The sequence below is a fragment of the Euprymna scolopes genome, chromosome 1 (assembly GCF_053919585.1).
Source record: "Euprymna scolopes isolate OS-2025 chromosome 1, ASM5391958v1, whole genome shotgun sequence".
NCBI lineage: Eukaryota > Metazoa > Mollusca > Cephalopoda > Sepiida > Sepiolidae > Euprymna > Euprymna scolopes.
Window position 1 is genome coordinate 198469264 of NC_136482.1, and position 19517 is coordinate 198488780.

A 19517-nucleotide genomic window follows, 5' to 3' on the forward strand; every position below is an offset into this window, starting at 1 on the left:
TGACACCATTCGCTGAGTATTCATCGAGCTCCCGCCGGCGCTTGTGGAAAAGTCATGATCCCAGTTCCGGGCCTGTATCAAGACAATGATTGAGGTTGAAGGCAGCTACATTGAATAGATGTCAACTCTATCCCATAATCAAGTTACCTGAATTGATTTTTCCAATAAAAGTTTTAAAATAAAGCTGTAGTGTTGTTTTCTTTAAGGCGACAATTCTATCGTTCCACCTTGTACAAGCAACATTTCAGGAAGTGAGCTGAGGACTAGAGAATGGTCCTTCCCTATAGAAATGAGAATTCGATTTCTAAAGGCTTCTCTCTAGGCACAGAAGAAACTTAGGTCCAATGGAGAACATTTGATCACTTGAAAACAAGAATGCGGTAATTAAAAGCTGTTATAACCAGTTGGGGTTACAAAATCAGCTCAACCATCTGAAAATACGGAAACGATGACCATACGATGTAGCATTGCATTGCTCGCCTTCTTCTAATCGACTAGTGCAGTTCAATAATAATGGAAAAAACTGTGTACATCATAAGTGCTTAAAAATATACGAGGAAGCATAAAAATAATTCAACTTTGAAGTCTTTGAGATAATGAGTTTGCTGCATCATTTGGTCGTGTCTCGTTCGCATGGCTTCCCGGGAAGAACTTTAGTTTCCTCTCATCAAAAAACGTAGCGTCATTCGTCATCTTCGTTCGACTTTGTTTTGTCTAACGTGTTTTGACCTCTGTTGTCCCTGCATTGTCTTTATGTTACCTGTCTCTGGATACGATTTCGTTTACAGCTAGGTTATACTGACATGCACTAAATGTGACCCTTGTCAAAATTTACTCTAGTTAACTTAATCGCTGCTGGCGTAGGGTGCTCAATATATAACAAATAGGCGTTATTCTTTGTTAAAACTTTGGTTGAAACCTTAGCATCATAGTAAGGTACATCTCTCTATTAATAAAATTGCGATTATGTTTCGTGTCTGAATGTGTTTCTCGCATCTACGTGACCTGTACATTATTTGTCAATTTTTTTTTTTTTTTTTTTTTTGCAATTAATCGAATATTGAGATGAAAAGTACAATTGTGTTAATTACTATTCAATTCTATTAAAAATATAATTTGATTACAAAAATAAATCCTCTAAAACTCATTTCTATGTCTTTATAAACAAGGTAGCCATTTTAATATTTTGTTAATAGTCGGACATATTGAATGACCCTTCAAGGTTTGAAAGGTACTTGGCGCAATTGAACTGTCGAATAGAAGATAATTTAAATTCTTAGCAAATGGTCACTATTAAAAGATTGAAATTTTTCGGGGCTTTTTGTTTCCAATCCACCAGAATGCGTTTCGGTTTCTTCGCAAACCAGAAAGTTATTTTTATCTTGATTAACATTTGGAAAATATTCAGAACGAATAATTTTATAAATAACGACGAAATGCTGCATCCCTCTGCCTGTTTTACAAGTATTTTAATGGTGGATGCTCTGACGAACTACAAGCCCTTGTATCCCCTCGACGTAAATAGTCCCGACAAACCTGACAAGCAGCTAAATTCCACCCCTACACAGTAGAGACCCATAGATGCAAGAAAGCCTTCTATTTGAATAGTTTCTTCCCCAGAACTGCTAGACTTTGGAATTCCATTCCGGGTTGTTGCTTCCCCAATTGTACTGACATGCAGAAGTTCAAGTGTAATGTGAACAGACATCTTGCTGCTCAACTCCCTACATAGTATCCCTTCAACTTATGTCCCAGATAGTAGCCCCCCCCCCACATCAAAGTGGCACTGTGCCTTGTTTGGGGTGAAAATGTATTAAAAAAACAATGTTACTTCTTCAACGATTAATTATAGTCTGACAACACGATGGTTTGATTAATAATTTTAACTTCCAATTTCTTATAGCGAATATATAAAATTAGTCAAATGTTTAATGTTGGACCTAAATAGTCTCCGTCATGAATAACAATAATTTGATAAATCGATATTTGATTCTGACTACTTAATCTTTTTCGAAAATTATCACTGTGTTTTTTGCCAGAAAAATTGAAATCTCTATCAATTTTATCGATCACCTATTTTATCCAATCAGATAAATCTTTCAGTAATATACATTTACATATATTCACCGGTCATTTTTATTGGATACTTTACAGAGATGATAATCCAATGAAACTGGCCGGTTTGTTAACATTGAATGCATTTAACTAAATAGGTATAGGTTTTTCCGGGGTTTTTTTTTCTTTTTAATTCCTTTTTTTCTGGTGTTAATCACGATCAAGAAAACAAAATAAAAAAAAAAGAATTAAAATTTAAAGAAGTCTCCTGTGCGTCATGAGTAAGTTGCTGGAATCTGTGTTAAATAGAGAAGTAATCAAGCATCTCAGAAAAATAACCTTCTTAGTGACACGCAATATGGTTTCTGTTCTGCTAGATCTACAGCAGATGTGCTTACAGTTATATCTCATAGGATTAGCGAATTTTTCAAGAGGCTTCCTTTCTAGGGTAATTTCTCTTGACATATCAAAGGCCTTACTTCACAAGATCTCCATCTATGGTATAGCTGGAAATGTCTTTCTCTCTGATGGGTTCAGAAGAGTAGTAGTTGATGGGCAGAAATCAGAAGCTCACAGTATTAATGCTGGAGTCCCTCAGGTGTCCATCCTGGGCCCAACTCTTTTCCTGATCTACATTAATGATCTTCCAAATCACATCCTTACATCATTCGTAGATATTTATGCTGATGACACTACTATCTGTGGTAGCACATCTAAGACTGTAAACGACCAAGTTCTCTCCGATTCTCTCTCCTCTGATCTTGAGCAAGTGGTACAATGGGGAAAGAGGTGGATTGTTACTTTTAATGCATCTAAAACCAAGCTTTTATCTTTACATCATCAACGCTCTGATCCCCATCTGGCATCAATTAAAATGAATGGCTCTCGTCTTGGGAGGGTCTCATGTTTTGACAAGCTTCTGGACTTGACCTTTACTCCTGATCTTAAATGGAACACATACATTAAATCCGTTGCCAAAGCCGCTGGAAAAATGATGGGATCCTTCTATCGATCCTATATATATCTCACTGCTGATGCAATTCTCTATCTATATAAGAGCTAGGTACGTCCAAGGATGGAGTACTGCTGCCACATCTGGGCAGGATCTGCTAGAAAGGACTTATCCTGCCTTGATCGAGTTCAAAATAGACTTTGTAGCCTCGTAGGGGATGTCCTTTTCTCTTCCCTGCAACCTCTATCGCACAGAAGAGATGTTGCGAGTTTGTCTCTGCTTTATCATTAGTTTCATGGCAAGTGCTCGACTATGCTCCCCCCTCGCCAAACTTTCACAAGAAACACCCGTCTAGCAGAAAACACTATCAATAATTCCCCCCACTCTTTATCTGTACCTAAACCTAAACGTAGATTCCATGAACAAAGCTTCTTTCTTAGAACTGTATGCCTATGGAATTGTCTTCCGTTTTCCTGCTTTCCAGCTGGCTATAATATGACTGTCTTCAAGTCTAACGTAAACAAGTTTTTGATGAGCCGTTCCATATGTTAACAAATTTACCGAATTTCCATTACTAACGATTACTATATTGTCCAATTGTCTACTGTACGCTCCTTAATCCTTATCCTCGAGTGTCCTCTTGGCCTTGATAAGTGGTGATTCCTATGTAAAAAAGAATTAAAATATTCCTGGTAATAACGGGAAGCTACAGTTAGTATGTTTAAAAATAACTTGGTATTAAAAAAAAAAACGAGATAATTAAAACAAAAACGAAACAAAAATTAAAATAAAAACACTCCCAGACAACCCCGGGTGAGACAGTCAGTAATGAAAACAAGTAAACTGTTGAATAGAAAATAGTTTTGAAGTCTTAATAAATCACCATATATTATAAGATTGAAAATTTCCGAAGTTTTTTTACATCCAGTGCCCCAGAATGCATTTCAGTTTCTGCATAAACAATTCAGTCATTTTAATCTTCATTAATAGTTGGAAGGTATTCAGGAGGAATGATTTTATCCATGGCGATTAAAACAATATTACCTCTACAACAATTAATTATAGTCTGACAACACTTTGGTCAATTGATAATTTAATTATCAAGCAATATTGTAATAAATAAATTTATATTTGAAATTACTATAGTGAATATATAAAGTTAAGTCGGTGAAGTTAAATAATAGTTTCCGTCATTAATATTTCATTCTGAATAGATATTTACTTTTCTTTAGTGTTGCTCCATATTGTTAAGAAACAAAAACATTGTAATTCGATTGAATTTCTCTCATCATATACTTTATCCTGCTTGGACTATTTTCTGCAGCACGCCGTATTTTTAACATCAGCACATTTACATATAATAACTGTCATCTTTGCTATCAGCAGCAAATACCAATTATAACTACTAGTAAGAGTGCATTATTGCATTTGTTACTAATTAATGCATCTATTTCATAAAATTTAGTCAGACCTTGATAATCTGCCAAATCGATATTTGATTCTGACTAGTTATTTTCGAAAATTATCACTTTTTGCTCTTTGCCAGAAAAATTGAAATCCTAATCGATTTTATCGATCGCTTATTTTATCCGATCCGATAATTTTTTTAATAATACACACTTAGATATATTCACCGGTCATTTTTATTGGAGGATGAACAGAGATAATAATCCAATGAAATCGCTCGGTTTGTTAACATTGAATTTATTTAACTAAATAGGTTTTTACGTGTTTCTTTTTTTTTTCTTTGTTAATGTCGTCGTCGTCGTCGTCGTCGTCGTCGTCGTCGTCGTCGTCGTCGTCGTCGTCTATTTCCTTGTGCTAGTTACGATAAAGAAAATAAAATTTAAAAAATAGAAAAAATAGGAAACTAAAATATTCCGGACAATATCGAAAAGGCACAGTAAGTTTGTTTGAAAATAATTTGGTATACAAAAAAAAAACGACATAGACAAAAAATAGAACCAAACAAAAAATGAAAATAAAAAAGACTTCCAGACAACGCCGAATGGGACATTCAGTATATTTTAAAATAATTTCGTAAAAAAATGATTAGTTAAGAAAAAAGAAAGTTAAACAAAAATGACAAAAAATTATGCCTCGCCAATGTTCACACTTACTTTAAGTGAATAATGTAATTCTTTACAGAGAAATTATTATCATATCTGATGACTTAAAAATACAAAAAGTATCCACTGTTGTTTTTATCATAGATTTTTTTTCTTTGTAAATTTCTTTCTGAGTTCATTTTAATTGCAAGCATTGAATAATTATTTGACTTGCTATTTGCTTTCTTGTTCCAAGTTAGAACACTTTTATTTATTCTTTTTGTGTACATTTTTGCAATACATTGAAAGAATTAGAAATGAAGAGAATAAAAAGAAGAGTGAGGTTTCTACGTCTTCTATTCTCTAAATTAGTTACAATCACCAAAATACCACATTTACTCTATAGGATAAACGACTTAAAATATGATTTGATAATTTTTATTTACAAGGAATAAATGCAATCTTTGATGGATAAATGGGAAACCTGAAACACCCAAAAGTAAAAAAAAAAAAAAAAAAAAAAAAAAAAAAACAGGAAAAATGAAAATTAAAATGACTGAATTAAAAGTGGGTGATTATAATCGGGGGCGACTTGAGGATTGCTTTTTAATTGGCTACTCCACCAAGGTGCATGGAAGGACGCCACTCCATTCCCATAATTACTCCCATTTACTCTTGATCTTCCCCGATAATGTTGAATTTATAGCAAGGTAATAAAAATTAGATTTATTAAGTCTTTGGTGTGACTCGAGCAAGAATTGAACCCTGGTCTCTCAGCCCATTACCGAACATTTTTACCATTATACCAATTGTCGCGTCGAAAACAGAATCATCTAATGTATGAACTACTGACTATTTTCCGAATTATTTCGAGAGTCACAAACAAACAATTCAGTTCCTAAGTTGAAATAGGGGATTGACTAAGGAGTAAAAGAAATTTGGGGTGGATTTTCCTGACAAGATGGTGTGCCCCAAGATAATAGGATGCCTTCTTCCTCAATAAATCTGACCCTATTAATCTGGCCTTATAAATATGACCCTATAAATCTGACCCATAATTCAGAATAGGTTCTTAAGTCTCAGAGGTAATATATTTTATTTCGGAGTGAAGCAATGGGCAAATAAAAATAGCAATTACGTTTCTAAATTTTTTAGATAAGGATTGGTTTGCGTGTTATTAGGATTTTTGGACTACTGTTCTCATATTGAGCGTAATTTTTACAATGTTTCGGTTAAAGCAACTTCTTTTTTTTTTTCAGGTGTATCTTGTCGAACTCGGGAATCTTTCTGTCGAACTCAGGAATCTGTATGGAATTTCGAATGGAATCATTTATTTACTTCAAAGAGGTAGCATGCTCTTGTTCTGTCAGCCATGACTGTATAGAGGTTTTAAGTAATTCGCAATTGTATTTTCGATCGCCTACACTGAGGACTGAACCTTCAACCTTCAGAAGAATGTCACTTTTGTAACTGAAATTTTCCAAGTTCTGTAACCACTGTGGCATGGGTCCTTAAGCAAGGGTCGGGTGTTATATCAACCGAAACGTTGTGAAAATAACACTCAAGATGAGAACAGTAATCCGAAGAATTCAAATAATATGAAAAGTAGCAATCTTAGTTAGTCCTTAACGTAAACAAGTGACTTCACAAGGTGGCTGCTTTGCTCAGAACCGATATTTAGGTAACTTAGAAAGCTTACAAACCGAACCATTTCGCATAATGGTTTTAGTGTTTGCTAATGGACTTGCTGACTGGGGTTCAATCCTACCTCAAGTATTACCAAACATACAAAAAATGATACTTGATTCCTTCTCCCCTGCTAAACAGTCGGTATTATAAGATACCGATCAAGAGTAAGTGGAGTAACCCCGATAAAAGAGTGGTGACTGGTGAGTGGTGCTCTCATCAACAGCTTGGTGTACTAATTAATGAAAAAGTCTTCTCTCGATCATGATTTACCATATTTTTCAATAGTTTTAACCAAATAAGTCACAAATGAAAGATAATCAAAATAAATTCTTTTTAACAAATTTCCTAACTGTATTTATTTATATCTATATATATAAAAGCGAAAATGTATGTATGTTTGTGTGTATGTATGTGTGTATATTTGTGTGTCTGCTAAAAACTTCCGACACACGCGATGAAAATTCACAAACTCGGTATCATATCGAAGCCCCATCCTTCACTTGAAAAATATCGAAAAATTGGCCAAAAACGTTAACTTTTTCACCCCGAAATCGACAATTTTCCACAGGGGTGGGGGTCAACAAAAAACGGGTTTCTCGTAACGATGACCGATTCTATGCATGAAAAACCAAATGCATTTCATTTCCGTCGCTTTAGCGCAGTTGGTTAGCGTGTTTGTTCATTATCTAAACGGTTTGGGTTCGAATCGTGGTGTGAGATGTTTTGGGGTATTTTTTGTTTTGTTTTTTTCGATTTTTTAAATTTAAATATTGAATCCTGTGTTATTTAAGCCATTCTTCACGTAACGTTCGTTTTCCTGTTTTTTTTTTGTTTTTTTTTTTGTTTTTTACTTCGCTTATTCTTAGCGACACCCGGGTCTCCACGGATCTTTTAAATTTTAATATCGAAACAGGCTTATTTAATCCATTTTTCACATAATCGTGTTTTCTGTTTTCATCGTTCGTTTGCCTTACGTTAGATTTTTTGTGTGTTTTTTTAATATTTTGATTAACCCCCCCCCCCGGTTAATTAAAACGTTGTTTTCTTTTCTTACTTCGCTTATAATAAATGCTTACATCGTCGTCGTCGTCGTCGTCGTCGTCGTCGTCGTCGTCGTCGTCGTCGTCGTCGTCGTAACGCTCGACGACTTTTTTTTTTACACAGTGGTCACCACTTATCAAGACCTGGAAGCCACTCAGGGATAAGGGTTATTGCAAGTACGTACATTACGTTAGTGTGGAGATTTGATGAAGTGTTTACTTAAGGGGGCGGTTCATTAGGAATTTGTTAACGTTGGACTTGAACACATCCAAGTTGTAGTCAGGTGGTAAGCAAGCAGACAGAACAGAGTTCCACAGCCGTGCAGTTCTAAGAAAGAATCTTTGTTCATGGAATCCACGTTTTGATTTAGGCATAGATAAAGAGTGGGGGAAATTTTTCACTTTCAAACATCTTTCACTAACTCATTCTGGCTGGCCGATTTTATTTTCAAACTTCGCCTCAGGGCTTCGGGTTCGACCCCCCCCCCGGTTTCTTTTTTATTTAACACCACACACACCCACAAACACACGGGCAACGCCGGGTACCTCTCGCTAGTATTATATAAAAGGTAGTTGGCTGCGTGTATGTATGGCCAGCTAAAAGTAAAACACTATAAAACAAAGACCCACAAAGTTGATATATTATTCAGCAGCGTTGCACTGAATGAATCCATCTATTAAACTAAAATTCTGAATTTGTTCGTCACCGTCTTAAATTTTAACATCATGACGTCATTTCTAGCAAACTTTTCAAACATAATGACTGGAACACAATATGTTTCGGTGTCGATTCTAGCTGATGGCACACAAGTTATATTTTTTTTAACTATTGAAATCACGACTATATATTGGGTACAACATAATAATCAATGGAGTACTGGCTCTCTAATAATACATATAAAATTTGCATGAATTAAATATACTTAAGCGTATTTTATAATTCGGTTACGCCTAGCGGTGGAGGGGGGCACTACTATATATTGGGTACAATATAATAAGCAATAGAGAATTGGCTCTGTAATAATAAATACGAAACCTGCATTAAAATATTTTATTAAAACATATTTTGCAACCGGGAAACGCTCGGCGGCTTTCTAGTAATAACTATTTAAAAAAATAAATATTTTTTTTTAATAAAAATAAATACATTTTTAAAAAATAAATACATTTTAAAAAAAGGAAAATAAAAATAAAAAATATTTTTTTAAATAAATAAATTTTTAAAAATGAAAATAAAAATTTTTTATTTAAAAAAAATATTTAAAAAGCGAGAGATTATTCATTCTTGGATCAAGTTTCATTATGTGTGTGGGTCTGTTTTTCAGGCATTTTACGTACTAATTTGAAAAAAAAAAGAGTTTATATAAAGAAGAGTTTTCTGTGTGTATGTTGAGAGAGAGGAATAGGTTGGGAAGAGATGAAAGAGAGGTGTCGGGAGGGATGTGGAGAAAGAGAAAAAAAGGAGATAGAAAAATAGATGGGTATAGAAATTTTAATATATAAAAATTTTACACACGGCGTCTTAACCTCTTCTATTTCGTTATTTATAGCCTCGGGCAACGCCGGGTGCTCCTTCTAGTTTTTAAATAATTCATATCGTTAATAAGTAACTTTACTACATTTTTGTAACCCAGCCTGTAAACTTTTGCATTAAAAAAGAAAACAAAACGATTACCTACCAGGAGCGATATTGCTTCAGTTGTGTTTTTGTTGTTTGCCGTTACAATAACAGGAAATGAGGATTTATCTTGCTAAGAAGTATCAGGTGTAGGCCAGTGTCATCATCGGCAAGATACCGTACCAGCCAGTTTCGGCGTCTTATCCTCGACTGATAACGCTGGTGAGGCGAAATGAGGGTTTATTTGTTGGCTAACAATTCTGTGTCAATGATGGAATAAATGAGCAATTATGGTAACAGGAGTAGTTGTTAAGCTGAGGATGAAAACAATTACAACAAAAACCTAACAGCCAGCCATGGTTCTCCCCAGAATGTGCTGCTGCTATCGCGCACAAAAATCACTTTTTCCATAGCTACCAACGTAATAGATGCACTGTGACTAAAGCTGCTTTCAGGAACGCCAGCAACCACTGTAAAAGAGTAATAAAAAATGCAAGAGAGCTATATGCTCAGTGTGTTAAATACAAAGTAGCTGATCAACGGCTTGGTTCCCACCAGTTTTGGCAAATAACAAATACATTCCTGAACAGAAGTGTACGTTCTATCCTAACCATTATCAATGGACCAGAGGTCATCTCGTCAGCGGCGGACAAGGCCAAACTATTTGCAAAGAACTTTGCAGCTAATTCTACCATGCGACGAAGGTCATCAACTCCCTTATGCGACGAAGGCCATCAACTCCCCATATTTCCTCCTATAACACAGAACACACTAGGTAACATACAAATATCTGTGCATGAGGTCGCCAAGCTAATCAAGAACCTTGATTCCAGTAAAGCAACTGGCCCTGACGGCATCCCAATTATAGTGTTAAAAAAGCTTCAACCAGAACTTGCTCCCATACTTACGAAATTGTTTAAGCGTTGCCTTAAGGAGAAATGCTTTCCCACTCCCTGGAAAACCTCATCATTTTGCCCTGTATTTAAGAATTCAGGTGATAAGTCATCTCCCTCTCAGTACAGACCAATAAGTCTCCTGTGTTTTATGAGTAACTTGCTGGAATCCGTAGTAAATAGAGAAATAGTCAACCACCTCAGCAGAAATAACCTTCTTAGTGACACACAATATGGTTTCCGTTCTGCAAGATCTACCGCAGATGTGCTATGGTTATATCTCACAGGATTAGTGAATCTCTTGACAAAGGCTTCCTTTCTAGGGCAATTGCTCTTGACATATCAAAGGCCTTCGACAAGGTATGGCATAAAGGTCTACTTCACAAGATTTCCAGCTACGGTATAACTGGAAATGTTTTCTCAATCATTATATCATTTCTCTCCGATAGGCTCATAAGAGTAGTGGTCGATGGACGAAAATCAGAGGCCTGCAATATTAATGCTGGAGTCCCTCAAGGGTCAATCCTGGGCCCAACTCTCTTCCTGATCTACATCAATAATCTCCCTAAACACATACTTAAATCATTCGTTGAGATCTATGCTGATGACACGACCATCTACGGCAACACATCAAAGGCTGTAAACGACAAAGTTCTCTCTGATTCTCTCTCCTCTGATCTCAAGCGCGTGATTCAGTGGGGGAAGACGTGGCTGGTTACCTTTAATGCATCTAAAACCAAACTCCTATCCTTACATCATCAACGCTCTGATCCCCATCTGGTATCAATTGAAATGGATGGCTCTCGTCTAGGAGAAGCCCCATGTTTTGACAAGCTTCTGGGTTTGTCCTTTACTCCTGATCTGAAATGGAACACGTACATCAAGTCTGTTGCCAAGGTCGCTGGAAAGATGGTGGATCCTTCTACCGCTCCAAAAGATATCCCACTACTGATTCAATTCTCTATCTATATAAAAGCCAAGTATGTCCAAGGATGGAGTACTGCTGCCATATCTGGGCAGGAGCTGCTAAAAACAGCCTATCCTGCCTTGACAGAGTACAAAATAGACTTCGTGGATTAGTGGGGGATGCCCTTTTCTCTTCCCTGCAACCTCTCTCCCACAGAAGAGACGTTGCGAGCCTATCCTTGTTTTATCGTTATTTCCATGGTAGGTGCTCGTCTGAACTTCAATCTCTGGTCCCCCCTCGCCAATCTTTCACGAAAAACACACGTCTAGCTAAATCCACATGTGAAATATTTTCCCCACTCTATATCTGTGCCTAAATCAAAACGTAGATTCCATGAACAAAGCTTCTTTCTTAGACCTGCACGCCTGTCAAACTCTGTTCCGTCTGCCTGCTTCCCACCTGACTACAACCTGGATGTCTTCAAGTCCAACGTTAACAAATTCCTAATGAACCGCCCCCTTAAGTAAACACTTCATTAAATCTCCACACTAACGTACTGTACTTGCAATAATCCTTATCCCTAAGTGGCTTCCGGGCCTTGATAAGTGGTGACCACCGTGTAAAAAAAAAAAAAGAAGTTAGATGGGTTGTCCCTTTTGGTTAGCAATAGGATGCACAGCGTTGCCAGATTAGCCTTTTATGGGCAAATTTGGCGAAATTGACCCATTTTTTTTAACTGTTTGGCCTTCAAAAATTATATTTGACTGTTTTTAAAAAGTTAGCTTCAATTTTGGCTTTTTTTTCTGATAATTTAACAAAAAAAAATTATAGCAATTGTAGTGATATGTAAAGAAGAATGAAGCAATGTTTTAGTTCGGTTTTCAAATATTTTGTAGGCTTTTGTTTTAATTTTCGCTTTTTCTTTACTATTTTATAAATATTTAAAAGCAATTATTAATGAAAACGTTACGGCATCTTTTCCTCGGCGGATAACATTGGTATGGTTAAATAAGACTGTATTAACGTGTAAGCAATTCTTATTGGTCCACCGACCTGTAAATTCACCATTGTTTGTTCATCCATTCGTCTGTCCACACTTTTCTCAATAACTACGCCTTCGAATTTTTTGAATTTTTTGCACAAACATTAAACATGATATGAGTAAAAAAAAAAAAAAAAAAAAGTAACAGAGCAAATTTTCCGGGAAAACTCCGATCCCCCCCCCCTCAGGGGTGTATTTGGGGTAAAATGGCTAAAATTGACACTTTTGGGCTTATTAAAAAAATTGATGTCTTGGATTTTTATAAAACTTTCTGAAAAGTTGTAATTAACTAATTTCTATATAATTTTATTTGTCTATACTTCGCGATAACTCTTGGGTGTGCCCCAGGGGCTCTTTTAGGACTAAGACAAACACTTCTCTTTAAAGGACTATTCTGCCATATTTGTCCAAACTTTTCTGTGTATGTCTATTAGCAGTTTTGCATGGTGCTGAACTCAAGTTTAAATATGTTAAGACCTTGGAGACTTTGGGGGCTAAATGGGAGGTGGGGGAAAATGATGGACTTAGTCATTTCTTTTTTTGCATGATTCAGAACTCAAATTTACATATGTTAAGGCCTAAAACTGTGTGTGCAGTCAGCACCAACCCTATTCAGGGTTTAACCGGCTTCCGAAGGAGGAAGTTTCATGGGGGTATGAAATTCACAAGCGGTCCCCAGTCGCATGTATATCCTCGTTAGGGAAGATGACGACGTTAGGTTTTTGCAACTTTTTGCAGGGAGGTGTCGACGTCCTCCTACATACAGCACCTGGTCTTCCCAAATTGGTCACCCATTTTAGTAATGACCAGACTCAACGTTGCTTAACTTCGGTGATCTGACGGGAACTGGTGTATCAACGTGATTAGTCCGTATAAAACCGTTTGTTCATTTTCACTAGGATTTGACATCCCCTTGAGACTTTTGGGGCTAAATGGGGGAGGGAGCAAATGCTGAACTTAGTCATATGTTTATGCCTCGTTCACTGTGCACTCATGGGGGGCCACGCATGCTTCACTTTTTGTTTCTTTAATTTTTCTGGAAATGAATTAATTGGCGGATAGGTTTTTGCTAGTATAGTTATAAAGTTATATTGTCGGAAATTTATCCGTTTTCAGATGAATTCGACGTGAAATGAATAGCCTGCAGAAAAATAAAAGGATAAATAGGGGAGCAAAAGAGTAGAAAGAAGTTTTGTTTAAAATGAAGAAAAGATTTTATTTACAAAATAGTTGCAAATTTTTCCTTTTGCAGGCACTCAAAAATGAAAAAACGCCAAGTAACAAAAAAAATGGTCCATAAGTTGTAAACGTTGCTACAACGAACAACTACCATTAAAATAAAAATTAAGAACGAAGACTTTTAACAATATGTACACAATAAATTAAATCGAACGTACTAGCATACTTGAAGATATACCGTTGCCCTTTTATAAACTGTCATTTTAAAGGCTTTGAAATTATTCAAAATTTATTTTTTTCAAAATAAGTGTGTTCCGTCGCCGTGCATATAAAGTTTTAAGGAAGTGTTCGCCTTATCGTGACCGGTGTCTTCTTCTTGCTGGTTTGTACTTCCAGAAGGAAAGGCTCAGGATCGGCAGTCAATGAATCACGCGTCCAATCTCTTTGGCGACAGGATTCGAAAAAGAAAGATTTTCGCGCTGGATTCAGTGACGTCATTCGCAAAGAGCTAGCCTTGCTTTTTTATTCAAATTAAAAGTAGTTTCGCGCTAATATCGAAATGTACGAAACCAAGTTAAATAAAGGTGCAAAATACAGCAAATATAACTCATCAACCAAAATAAAAATATAAATCATCAACCAAAATAAAAATATAACTAATCAACCAAAATAAAAATATAACTCATCAACCAAAATAAAAATATAACTCATCAACCAAAATAAAAATATAACTCATCAACCAAAATAAAAATATAAATCATCAACCAAAATAAAAATATAACTCATCAACCAAAATAAAAATATAACTCATCAACCAAAATAAAAATATAACTAATCAACCAAAATAAAAATATAACTCATCAACCAAAATAAAAATATAAATCATCAACCAAAATAAAAATATAAATCATCAACCAAAATAAAAATATAAATCATCAACCAAAATAAAAATATAAATCATCAACCAAAATAAAAATATAACTAATCAACCAAAATAAAAATATAACTCATCAACCAAAATAAAAATATAACTCATCAACCAAAATAAAAATATAACTCATAAACCAAAATAAAAATATAAATCATCAACCAAAATAAAAATATAAATCATCAACCAAAATAAAAATATAACTCATCAACCAAAATAAAAATATAACTCATCAACCAAAATAAAAATATAACTAATCAACCAAAATAAAAATATAACTCATCAACCAAAATAAAAATATAACTCATCAACCAAAATAAAAATATAACTCATCAACCAAAATAAAAATATAAATCATCAACCAAAATAAAAATATAAATCATCAACCAAAATAAAAATATAAATCATCAACCAAAATAAAAATATAACTAATCAACCAAAATAAAAATATAACTCATCAACCAAAATAAAAATATAACTAATCAACCAAAATAAAAATATAATTCATCAACCAAAATAAAAATATAAATCATCAACCAAAATAAAAATATAACTAATCAACCAAAATAAAAATATAACTCATCAACCAAAATAAAAATATAACTCATCAACCAAAATAAAAATATAAATCATCAACCAAAATAAAAATATAATTCATCAACCAAAATAAAAATATAACTCATCAACCAAAATAAAAATATAACTCATCAACCAAAATAAAAATATAACTCATCAACCAAAATAAAAATATAACTAATCAACCAAAATAAAAATATAACTCATCAACCAAAATAAAAACATAACTCATCAACCAAAATAAAAATATAACTCATCAACCAAAATAAAAATATAACTCATCAACCAAAATAAAAATATAACTCATCAACCAAAATAAAAATATAACTCATCAACCAAAATAAAAATATAAATCATCAACCAAAATAAAAATATAACTCATCAACCAAAATAAAAATATAACTAATCAACCAAAATAAAAATATAATTCATCAACCAAAATAAAAATATAAATCATCAACCAAAATAAAAATATAACTAATCAACCAAAATAAAAATATAACTCATCAACCAAAATAAAAACATAACTCATCAACCAAAATAAAAATATAACTCATCAACCAAAATAAAAATATAACTCATCAACCAAAATAAAAATATAACTCATCAACCAAAATAAAAATATAACTCATCAACATAAATAAAAATATAACTCATCAACCAAAATAAAAATATAACTCATCAACCAAAATAAAAATATAACTCATCAACCAAAATAAAAATATAACTAATCAACCAAAATAAAAATATAATTCATCAACCAAAATAAAAATATAAATCATCAACCAAAATAAAAATATAAATCATCAACCAAAATAAAAATATAAATCATCAACCAAAATAAAAATATAACTCATCAACCAAAATAAAAATATAACTAATCAACCAAAATAAAAATATAACTAATCAACCAAAATAAAAATATAAATCATCAACCAAAATAAAAATATAAATCATCAACCAAAATAAAAATATAACTCATCAACCAAAATAAAAATATAACTAATCAACCAAAATAAAAATATAACTCATAAACCAAAATAAAAATATAACTCATCAACCAAAATAAAAATATAAATCATCAACCAAAATAAAAATATAACTCATCAACCAAAATAAAAATATAACTCATCAACCAAAATAAAAATATAACTAATCAACCAAAATAAAAATATAAATCATCAACCAAAATAAAAATATAAATCATCAACCAAAATAAAAATATAACTCATCAACCAAAATAAAAATATAACTAATCAACCAAAATAAAAATATAACTCATAAACCAAAATAAAAATATAACTCATCAACCAAAATAAAAATATAAATCATCAACCAAAATAAAAATATAACTCATCAACCAAAATAAAAATATAACTAATCAACCAAAATAAAAATATAACTAATCAACCAAAATAAAAATATAAATCATCAACCAAAATAAAAATATAAATCATCAACCAAAATAAAAATATAACTCATCAACCAAAATAAAAATATAACTAATCAACCAAAATAAAAATATAAATCATCAACCAAAATAAAAATATAAATCATCAACCAAAATAAAAATATAACTCATCAACCAAAATAAAAATATAACTCATCAACCAAAATAAAAATATAAATCATCAACCAAAATAAAAATATAACTAATCAACCAAAATAAAAATATAACTAATCAACCAAAATAAAAATATAAATCATCAACCAAAATAAAAATATAACTCATCAACCAAAATAAAAATATAACTCATCAACCAAAATAAAAATATAACTAATCAACCAAAATAAAAATATAAATCATCAACCAAAATAAAAATATAAATCATCAACCAAAATAAAAATATAACTCATCAACCAAAATAAAAATATAACTCATCAACCAAAATAAAAATATAACCCATCAACCAAAATAAAAATATAACTAATCAACCAAAATAAAAATATAAATCATCAACCAAAATAAAAATATAAATCATCAACCAAAATAAAAATATAAATCATCAACCAAAATAAAAATATAAATCATCAACCAAAATAAAAATATAAATCATCAACCAAAATAAAAATATAAATCATCAACCAAAATAAAAATATAAATCATCAACCAAAATAAAAATATAACTCATCAACCAAAATAAAAATATAACTAATCAACCAAAATAAAAATATAACTCATCAACCAAAATAAAAATATAACTCATCAACCAAAATAAAAATATAACTAATCAACCAAAATAAAAATATAACTAATCAACCAAAATAAAAATATAACTCATCAACCAAAATAAAAATATAACTCATCAACCAAAATAAAAATATAACTCATCAACCAAAATAAAAATATAACTAATCAACCAAAATAAAAATATAACTCATCAACCAAAATAAAAATATAACTCATTAACCAAAATAAAAATATAACTAATCAACCAAAATAAAAATATAAATCATCAACCAAAATAAAAATATAACTAATCAACCAAAATAAAAATATAACTAATCAACCAAAATAAAAATATAACTCATCAACCAAAATAAAAATATAACTAATCAACCAAAATAAAAATATAACTCATCAACCAAAATAAAAATATAACTCATCAACCAAAATAAAAATATAACTAATCAACCAAAATAAAAATATAACTCATCAACCAAAATAAAAATATAACTCATCAACCAAAATAAAAATATAACTAATCAACCAAAATAAAAATATAACTAATCAACCAAAATAAAAATATAAATCATCAACCAAAATAAAAATATAAATCATCAACCAAAATAAAAATATAAATCACCAACCAAAATAAAAATATAAATCATCAACCAAAATAAAAATATAACTAATCAACCAAAATAAAAATATAACTCATAAACCAAAATAAAAATATAACTAATCAACCAAAATAAAAATATAAATCATCAACCAAAATAAAAATATAAATCATCAACCAAAATAAAAATATAACTAATCAACCAAAATAAAAATATAAATCATCAACCAAAATAAAAATTTAAATCATCAACCAAAATAAAAATATAACTCATCAACCAAAATAAAAATATAACTCATCAACCAAAATAAAAACATAACTCATCAACCAAAATAAAAATATAACTCATCAACCAAAATAAAAATATAACTCATCAACCAAAATAAAAATATAACTCATCAACCAAAATAAAAATATAACTCATCAACCAAAATAAAAATATAACTCATCAACCAAAATAAAAATATAACTCATCAACCAAAATAAAAATATAACTCATCAACCAAAATAAAAATATAACTCATCAACCAAAATAAAAATATAACTCATCAACCAAAATAAAAATATAACTCATCAACCAAAATAAAAATATAACTCATCAACCAAAATAAAAATATAACTCATCAACCAAAATAAAAATATAACTCATCAACCAAAATAAAAATATAACTCATCAACCAAAATAAAAATATAACTCATCAACCAAAATAAAAATATAACTAATCAACCAAAATAAAAATATAACTCATCAACCAAAATAAAAATATAACTCATCAACCAAAATAAAAATATAACTCATCAACCAAAATAAAAATATAACTCATCAACCAAAATAAAAATATAACAAATATGTACATAAAGGTGCACAATTGTTGGTACGAAAAAATTCAATAATATCTTTATATATAAAGTTATAAATGCTGTTTCTATGTTTGTCGGTTTAGTTAGACATCGCATCCCCATAACCATATATATATTCTTAAGCTAAATTACCCAGAGTATTACAAGGGGGAGGGGGTACAACATTATCGTGGGATCAGCGTTCACCATTGACATATACAAAAAGAAAATAGGAAAAGAACCGTGAAATGAGCAGATTTCTTAAGAGGGATTGATTATTCAAGAGGATGGCTTAACAAATATTTGTTTACATTAGACATGAAGACAGTCATTTTGTACTCAGCTGGGAAGCTGTTTCGTGGTATTTTGTTCCGTAATGAATTACTCAGCTGTGAGTTTAGATTAATTCGATCCAAAGAAGCTGTTGATGAGAAATATAAAACATGTGTGAACAGGTAGAAAAAAAGAATTTTATTTAAACACAAAAGGACCGTGGGATTTTATACAAATGGGAGATAATAAAACAAGGACTATCATTCGTTAACAACAGTTTAGTGGTTAAATTTAAATTCTGAAAATCAAAATATAGACACATATATTTGAGTTAAGAATTTATTGTTTCACAAAAGGAATATATAGATGGGGTTATATTAATTTCCTTAATCCATGGATTTTCAATAATGGCTTATATCATCAGAGGAAATGAAATGCAGTTAGCAAAATGTTCAGCTGCGAAAAGGCGCGTATTTTGCTTTTCAGCACAAATATTGAAAATAGTTTTTTGGGTGGTGAATGATAGTTATATGAAAATAATTATTGAAAAAGGGAATTTCATACAACCTGGGCAGTCCATTATCGAAAGGAGTATAATGTCCTCCGGGGTTAGGCAGAATATTGGTCAGGGGAGAAGGCAGTAATCCCGTTTAACAAAAATGTGTGGTTGCTCCTTATTGATTTTCCGAAAGGT

At 31.7% G+C, this 19517-nt stretch overlaps 1 pseudogene; it reads right to left on the reverse strand.

Annotated features, from left to right (window-relative positions):
- Positions 1-13001: 13001 nt before the first annotated feature.
- LOC145283675 (5S ribosomal RNA) lies at positions 13002-13120 on the reverse strand (annotated as a pseudogene).
- Positions 13121-19517: the final 6397 nt, after the last annotated feature.